We start from the raw sequence: 6,763 nt of genomic DNA on the forward strand, positions 1-6,763 counted from the left end.
TCGTGACCGACTCTGGGGTTGCGGCGCTCTTCTTGCTTTATTGGCTGAGGGAGCTGGCGTACAGCTTCTGGGTCATGTGGCCAGCATGACTAAGCCGCTTCTGGCAAACCAGAGCAGCACACGGAAACGCCGTTTACCTTCCCGCCAGAGCGGTACCTATTTATCTACTTGCACTTTGACATGCTTTCGAACTGCTAGGTTGGCAGGAGCAGGGACCGAGCAACAGGAGCTCACCCCGTCATGGGGATTCAAACTGCCAACCTTCTGATCGGCAAGTCCTAGCGCCATCTGTGTCCCGAAATGAATAGTACCTAAGTTCTAATTTCAGTGCAGTCTAAGACATAACTGGGAAAGGAGATGGCGTTGTGTGCAGACTGGACAAACGGCTAGTTATACTTCCTGCCTGGAACAAAAAGAAGGGGGTGGGTAGAAAGAGAAACCTCCAGGCATTGCATGAATTTCTGAAGCTGCAGGAATCTCCCAGGTGGTGCTCAGTCCTGTGCAAAGTTGGCTTGAAAGCCCAGAAATTAGAATCAAATAATACAGTCTTTTATCTGCCTCCATAGAATACTGGCTTTTTCCTGACTTGCCCTCAAAGTAAACTCTAAGCTGCCATGACTTGCCCAACAATCCTGCAGGTATTTACACAGGCAGGTTGCCACACATCTCCTTCCCTCTCTTTCTCCCGCCCCTTCCTTTTTTGATATTTTTATTATGACACATAATAATGCTTTTTCCTACTTCCTGCTCTCGACACAAGAAAACGTATCACCCATCACTTCTGGGGATGCTTGCAGCCACTTTATGTGTTTATTTATTTATCACATTTGTACCACACCATTTATCCCCAAATGACCTCAAGAGTGGTTTACAAAGATTGGTCCTGAAACAGTCTGAGGCTGTATGCACTCTATACTTTTAAAGCATCTATAGTCTGTTGTAGGGGGAATTATAATTCTGTGCACCGAATTCTTTGAGCAAAAGAATGTACTTTGAATGTGCTTTAAAGACGTACTGTGTACACAGCCTCAAAGAAGAATTCCTCCTCCCTTTAAAAAATATACTCTTGTGGGTTTGGAAAGTGATCTAGATTGTCTGTGGATCACATAGAAAAAAAACAGTGGAACCATAGTTCTCGAACGGTTTAGTTGACGATCAAATCAGCTCCTGAACGCTGAAAACCCAGAAGTAAGTGTTCTGGTTTTCAAACTTTTTTGACAGCCGAACATCTGATGCGGTTGTCAGCTATTGTTTCCGGGGTGCCTGTACCAATCGGAAACAGTGCCTTGATTTTCAAACGTTTCAGGAGTCGAATGGGCTTCTGATCTGGATTTATTTCGAGAACCAAGGTTCCACTGTACCTGCTCTACATTGATTCTAGAATAAAATGTCATGCATATGCACTTGTTGATAGCTGGGTCAGTAGAGCATGATACTCTTAATCTCAGGGTATTGGGTTCAAGCTCCACATAGGGCAAGAGATTCCTGCATTGCAGGGGGTTGGACTAGATGATCTTCATGGTCCCTTCCAACGCTATGATTCTATGATTTACAACACACAACAACTTCAAAGCACATTCAAAACACATTATTTCCCTAAAATCATTCTGGGCACTGTAATTTACTGGTCACAGTTACAGTTCCCAGCAACCCTTAACAAACTACAGTGGCCAGAATGTTTTGAAGGGGGGAAATGTGCTTCAAAGGTATAGTATTTACACAGCCTAAAAATACATGACGTATGAGGAAAATGGAATGGGAGGGAGGAGGGGGAAAAAACGAGTTCCTTAACCTACAGGTCACATACTGCAGTTATACTGGTGAAATAAAATTTACATAATAAATAAATACTAATAATATTTTACTTTCTTGTAATTTTATTCTTCCTGCTTTTATGACTGTTTTTATTATTACTTTGAACTTGTTTGTTTGAATAAAAAATCACATACAATTTATACAATTGGATATAACTTTATACACATTCATATGAATAGACAAGGCTTCCAATAAAAACAGGCAGAGCACATGGCACTTTTTTGATAGCAAAAGTTATGCTTTCTATTATTCTTAAAAGTACAGTTCTTCGCAAAGTAATTGATTGGATTTTGGAAAGGGGCTGCCCTCTTGTGGCAAACTTAATCTCTAGCAAGTGAATTCTTTGAACAATTTTTTTCTTTAGACTTTTTTACAAAGTCATTCTAATAGGCAGAATGCCCTCAAATGCCTGGCTTGGCTGGGTTATGGACTGTGCAACCCACTCACCCCATTCTGCAATATCTCAAAACCTGGAAATAAATATTGTGTAAGAATAATGGAAGCATTTGAATTGAACTTGTAGGGATGCTGGTAGAAAATGTTGAGCCCACTGAACAGGAATTGGGAACCCGTGGTCCTCCAAGAGAGGACCAACTTCCATCATTCCTCACCACTGGCCATGTTAACTGGGGCTGAGGGGTGTTGGTGTGCAACAACATTTGGTGGGCCACAGGATGTTATAGAAACAACACATTTTGTTCTACATAAGGCATATTTGATCATACTCCTGATCATATCTGGGCCCTTGGCTTTTAGAAGCTAAAGAGGCAGGCCTTCTTTATTCCAAGAGTGGCCATTTAGACTAGGGTATATGGCAAACAAAAGACAAATATGGTTGGTATGATGTCCAGAAGATACTATTGAAGTAGCTTGGCTTTTGCAGCTGGTGCAATTTTCAGTAAGACTGAATCACAGAGCTTTTCTGCATACGTGCCAACTAAAATAGCCCTTATTTCTCAATCCTGCACCTTGATGCCAGGAACCATCATCAAACAAAATGTGGTTATAATATCTTAAGAGGGGTCCAAATGCACAGCAAACAAACAACTTTCAACTATATAGGTAGAGTAGATTTCATTTATATCTCACCATTCCTCCAAGAAGCTCAAGATGGCATATTATGTCCCCACTCTTCCCTATTTCATCTCCTCAACAACCCTGTGAGATAGGTTGGGCGGAGAGCTTCATGGCTGTTTGGGGATTTGAACCCTGGTCTCCCAGGTTCTATCATTTGCGAGAGGCAGCAAAATGCATTGGGATAGCCTTGATTCCCTACACCTGCTGAAATTCCCTCTTCTACACCACCCTTAAGGCTACAGGAACCCTGTTCCCTTTTTCAAAAGGCCAGCACCAGCTAAGACAGTCAAGAATATTCCTGTTTTCTGCTACAAAATACTGGCGAAGTGTATTTACAGGCATTTTATTCAGCATTAGGACAAAGGAAAAACATGTCTGCTCCCCTTCATGTCCAAGCAAAAAGCATAAGGCAAAAGCCATAAACACAATGGAAGTTCCCAGCAAGCTGTGCTGGAATGTAAACAGACATGTGACGTACAACAGCTCCACACATCTGTTTAGGTGGAACAGAACATCAATATCCTAACAGGCAACTCACACACCCCAAATGTGACAATTCTTATCCACTGTCTGCCCAGTGTTCTTGCTTGTTGCCGCTGACACTAAGCGAGAAAGGACAGGTCCAAAAAATAAGGCACGGGGCATAGGGGAGGTTAGGGAACAAGGCTTTGGAGAATAATTCCAACCAGTCCAGGGGTTACAACTACAGGACAGGAGCAAGTCCCAGCTTTCCCTCCTCCCACCCCATCTCTTAAGGGTGACCTTTAATGTTCAGTCCTTCCTGCAGCATGCTCAGCCCACATCATGCTTCTCTGGTTTTTTCTTTCCTTAATTTACAAATGAATTGTTTTCCTGCCTACCTGTAAAGGTAAAGGGTAAAGGGACCCCTGACCATTAGGTCCAGCCGTGGCCGACTCTGGGGTTGCGGTGCTCATCTCGCTTTATTGGCTGAGGGAGCCGTCATACAACTTCCGGGTCATGTGGCCAGCATGACTAAGCCGCTTCTGGCAAACCAGAGCAGCGCACGGAAACACCATTTACCTTCCCGCCAGAGCGGGACCTATTTATCTACTTGCATTTTGAGGTGCTTTCGAACTGCTAGGTTTGGCAGGAACAGGGACCGAGCAACGGGAGCTCACCCCGTCGCGGGGATTCGAACCGCCAACCTTCTGATCAGCAAGTCCTAGGCTCTGTGGTTTAACCCACAGCGCCACCCGCGTCCCAAATTTTGGGACTGTAGAGTCCCCAAATTGTGCAGAAACCACCTGTGTTATCTGTAGGCAGCGTCGTTTGTCTGCTTAGCTGATAGGTGCTGACTACAGAGTTCAGCATTGAAAGGAAGAAGTGTGTTGGGCAGGGGCAAAATATTTTGGGACATCTCCAGCCTCTAGCAAGAGTTCTCTTGCTTAGTACTCCAAACAGGTGTAACAGGAATCTTGAAGGGCAACAGTTCCCCTGGCACACTGTTTATTTAAAACAGAAATACGCTTTAGACCAGGTGTGGGGAACATTGGGGATTCCTGGTGTTACTGCAGCCCCTATCAGCCCCTGCAAGCCTGGACAATGGTCAACGATTATGGGAGTCGCCTGGGTTTGTTTTGTTTTTTAAAGAGAAAACAAAATGCAAAAGAAAGAGGCATTAAGGAACATAAGAACATCCCAAGCATGGAATCAGGCACATGTCACAAAAGATTCATACAAGTATATACTACACATATCTAACTTCTTTCATAAAGAAATGTTATATTGCCCAAATGGCTTTGGCAGCTGCTGATTGTGCATCAGAGGTAGAAGTGTAGAAAATAAAACTCCGCCAGATGGCGCTGAATGACTGTGGTTTCTCTTTGCAAGATTGCTGTAGTCCAAATGTTCCTACATAGGTTTGCCATACATTCGGGATTTCCCAGATGCGTCCGGAATCGGACTGTCAAAATGGCGTCTCGGTGGATTTTGGCGAAATGTCCAGGATAACCTGGACGTATAGCAACTAGGGTGATTTTTTTAAATTGAAAAATGCTGTAAAAATGTTTTCTCAGCAAGTGAGACAGGCAAAGAGCGAGCATGCTGTAAAAAAATGACTTTTTTTGTGGGGGGGAGGATGTTTGCCTTTGTAAATGCAAATCATCCAAAGTTTTCAGCTGTTGAACCACAGTTTGATGAGCAGCAATTAAAAGAAACACAAGCCCTTTGACTTTGACATAGTTGTGAAATGGTGATAATAAAAACAATTGAGGTACACTTCTCTGCCACTCTGGTCCCAATGTGGATAATGGGAGGCACTGCAGATGCTTCTCCAGCTGTTGCCACTGAATACAGACTCCAAGTGACAGACCAGAAACAAGATCTTGGAGTGATAGTTGTAGCTCAGCGAAGATGTCAACCCAGTATGCTGGGGCTGTCGAAAAACAGATTCCATACTAGGGATCATTGGGAATGGAATGGAAAATAGAACTGCCAGTGTCATGATGCCGTTATACAAATCTATGGTGCCCCTGCATTTGGAATACTATGCAGCATTCACATTTCAAGAGCAAACTGAAATTCCAAAATCTAAATATTGAAATGCTTTGTAATGTCTTTTAAAAATGCTTCTAACGCCCAGCATGTGCAATAAAATGTATATGTGCCTATTCAGAAGTCAGTCCCATTGAAGTCAATTGGCTTACAGCCAGGAAAGTGAGTACAGGATCGCAGCTGGAGTGATATAAAGTGGACATGAGTAAATATGTATACTGCCCTTCACCTGTAGATCTCAGGGAGGTTCACAACATAAAAATACAATATAAAAATGTAAACTACATAATAAAAACAAGAACAAAAAACCCCTCTATAACCCCCCTCCCACAAACACATGTAAAAAGGGCAGAATATGTTAATCAACCAAAGGCCAGGTTGAAGAGAAATGTTTTTGCCTGGTACTTAAAGGCACCAGGTGAACCTCCCTGGGGAGAGTATTCCACAAATGGGGGGGCCACTGCAGAAAAGGCCTATTTTCCTTTTGCTGCAGCCTTCCAGATCTCCTGCGTAGGAGGCACATGAAGAAGGGCCTCAGGGGGTGATTGCAGGGTCCAGGTTGAAGAGAGGGGTGGTCCTTGAGGTATTGTGATCCTGAGCCATTTAAAGCTTTATGGGTCAAAACCAGCACTTTGAATGGGACCTGTAAATTAATTGGCAGCCAGTGCAGTTGGGCCAGGATCGGTGCAATATGCTCAAGCTGTCTTGCCTCTGTGAGCAACCTGACTGCTGACTTCTGCACTAGCTGAAGTTTCCAGACCATCTTCAGAGGCAGCCCTATGTGGAACACATTGAAATAAACGAACCTAGAGGTTATCATAGCACAGAAGACAGAAGGTAAGGTATCTCTGTCCAAATATGAATGCAGCTGGGCCACCAGCCAAAGCTGATAGAAGACACTTGGGGCCACTGAGGCCACAACAGGCAACAACAAAGGATCCAGAAATACCCTTAAGCTACATACCTGCTCCTTGAGAGAGAGTATAATCCCATCAAGAGCAGGGCCACCTCCCATCCAACCATTTTGCTCCCTCAAATTCCTGTGGTGGCATTTGAAGTTTAAATTCATCATCAGGCATTGAACTTCACAGTAAATACCTCCTTGGAGGATCACACTTTATCCTTAGATGCAATCACGTGGAGACTCGGAGTTCAAGAAAAGAAGAAAGCCAAGTTGATTAAAGGAAATAGATACATGTTTGATCTAACAAAAATGGAGATGGAAAGAGCCATGCTTGCTCTTTGCATGTCTCACTTGCTGAGAAACAAAGATGCCTTATCTCTCAAGGTAAGAATGACAAAGAAGTGAGAAAGAGGAATTGAGATCAGCACCAGAAGTGTCAGGAACTGTGCTGAG

This window comes from Podarcis tiliguerta, assembly GCF_965153285.1.
Source record: "Podarcis tiliguerta genome assembly, chromosome: 3".
In the NCBI taxonomy this organism is placed as follows: Eukaryota; Metazoa; Chordata; class Lepidosauria; order Squamata; family Lacertidae; genus Podarcis; species Podarcis tiliguerta.